Source organism: Schistocerca piceifrons, chromosome 2 (assembly GCF_021461385.2).
Source record: "Schistocerca piceifrons isolate TAMUIC-IGC-003096 chromosome 2, iqSchPice1.1, whole genome shotgun sequence".
In the NCBI taxonomy this organism is placed as follows: Eukaryota; Metazoa; Arthropoda; class Insecta; order Orthoptera; family Acrididae; genus Schistocerca; species Schistocerca piceifrons.
The window spans coordinates 935,078,517-935,081,047 of NC_060139.1; the positions used below are offsets into that span (position 1 = coordinate 935,078,517).

General features: G+C 46.7%; 1 non-coding gene across 1 annotated transcript; it reads left to right on the top strand.

Annotated features, from left to right (window-relative positions):
• Positions 1-2,222: 2,222 nt before the first annotated feature.
• Positions 2,223-2,296, top strand: Trnat-ugu. The gene has a single exon. It is a non-coding gene; the product is annotated as a tRNA-Thr (tRNA).
• Positions 2,297-2,531: the final 235 nt, after the last annotated feature.

Sequence of the window (2,531 nt, forward strand, 5' to 3'; positions counted from 1 at the left end):
GAGATTTTTTTCAGCCTCTTGATAAAAGTTTGCTAGATTTCTTCAACTTTGTCTTCATTTGCTCTTGGCTGGTGAAAGTCCTTTCAATACGTTTCCTGTATCTTGAATTTGGTTCAAGCATCGCCGAATAGCTTTGCCATCGAGTGTATTTTGTCCTGAATAAGTTTCCCGAAAGCGGGGCTGCACACTAACAATTCACTTAGACTCCGCGTACCAAAGAATTCACTGGGTATAGTCAGCATCGTACTGGCCTGTATGTCAAAAGTGGTGAGACACAAGTGCGCAACTCTTTTGCACCAGTCGCATCATTCCTGAGCGTTCAGCAGCACGTTGAACTCAGCACGCTCAACGTTGACATTCGACAGCACGCTCCGTGTGCTGACGGCTTAAGCAGCAGAATGCTCCGGTATTCATGTCGAGAACAAGCCGAGATCGTGTTTGTGTGCAGCCAAGCAGATGGAAACGTTCAAGAGGCAGCACAGCTATACCAAACTAAGAACCCTTTTTGGGCGTTTGTGCGAACACGGTTTTTTTCAGACAGACGAACGCGCAGGGAGGCGGCGGACTGTGCATACATCAGATTTGGAGCGCCGGGTTCTGCCTCTCGACCATTTCCATCTGCTTGGCCGTACACAAACACCGTGTCGGCTTATTACCGACACGAATATCGGACCATTCTGGTGCTTACAGTACGCTGCGTCACACAGCCTGCAGTACACAAGGAAGACACGGCACGTGGCCAGAGGAACCTTCGTTCATCAGCGCCATCTACCGTGACTACTATGCATTTCCTGGCGTGTTCATAGGAGGTTTTTTCCTCCATTTCCAGTCAGGAACCCGTTCCTGCAGTTTGTCGGTTTTTATTAATGTTCACTCTGTTCATCCTTTATAATGACTTTGTGATGGATAAAAAAGGTGCGTCTGGTCATGTGACCGATAATGCTGTTGTAGTCTTCAGTTCGAAGACTGGTTTGACGCATCTCTCCGTGCTTAGTCTGTCCTGTGCAAGCCTATTCATCTCTGAATAACTTCTGCAACTTACATCCTCTTGAACCCGCTTACTACAGAATATTCAAGTCTTGGTCTTCCTCTACGATTTTTACTCCGCACACTTTGCTTCCATTAAGCAACTGGCGATTCTTGATGCCTCAAGATGTGTCCTACCAATTGATCCCTTCTTACGATAGTGTTAGCTGTGTGCAAGTGATTTCACTAGTTCAGGCAAAGACGGTCTCAACGGCAGCGGCTCTGGATGACACGTCAAGGGCATCACCGGCGCCTCGCAACTTCTACCACCGATACCCACCACGTGTAACCCGTGCCTGCATGTCCAGAGTATTTTCATCTTCTTCCATTAGACCTGTATGACAATAACCTAGTGTCATAGAATTTATTACTAGTACTTCCAGAACTGAATTACGCAAGGACCCCAATGTGGTAAACGCGATCGCAACACATTCCAGCGGCAGTTGTGGGATGTTTCTAGTTCGTAAATTACACCGTTTACTCAACGGGGCGCACGTAAAATTCCTATATTATCCCTATTAAAATGCACATTACCTCCACTGTCCACATCCTAGTCATTTTGTTCTATACGTAATATACACAAATAGAAACTCGAATATCCATGTACCGCCGGCCGAAGTGGCCGTGCGGTTAAAGGCGCTGCAGTCTGGAACCGCAAGACCGCTACGGTCGCAGGTTCGAATCCTGCCTCGGGCATGGATGTTTGTGATGTCCTTAGGTTAGTTAGGTTTAACTAGTTCTAAGTTCTAGGGGACTAATGACCGCAGCAGTTGAGTCCCATAGTGCTCAGAGCCATTTGAACCATTTTTTTTATCCATGTACCTGTTTTAAGACAATAAGGAAAGTACCATGTCCAATCAATAAGGACACAGGCTTATAAAAGTTCCATTGTATATACTGAGATGGTATTATGTCCGACATGTCCGACATGTCCGAAAGAACAGATACCATCGGTGACCATGCAGCTCGTTAGAACGAAATTTCAATGAAATGAACACCCTTACCTGCTTACAGGCGTTGACATACGTCAACGGGGACATATGAAAATGTGTGGCCCGACCGGGACTCGAACCCGAGATCTCCTGCTTACGTGGCAGACGCTCTATTCATCTGAGCAACCGAGGAATACGTTGAGAATGTGGGTTTCGCGGGAGGCGTGCCAGAGATAAATCCCTGCAGTCGGCCTATCTTCTGTATCCTCGGTGGCTCAGATGGATAGAGCGTCTGCCATGTAAGCAGGAGATCCCGGGTTCGAGTCCCGGTCGGGGCACACATCTTCATCTGTCCCCGTTGACGTATGTCAACGCCTGTAAGCAGCTAAGGGTGTTCATTTCATTGAAATTTCGTTCTAACGAGCTGCATGGTCACCGATGGTATCTGTTCTTTCGGACATGTATATATACAGGGTGTTACAAAAAGGTACGGCCAAACTTTCAGGAAACATTCTTCACACACAAATAAAGAAAAGATGTTATGTGGACATGTGTCGGAAAAAGCTTAATTTC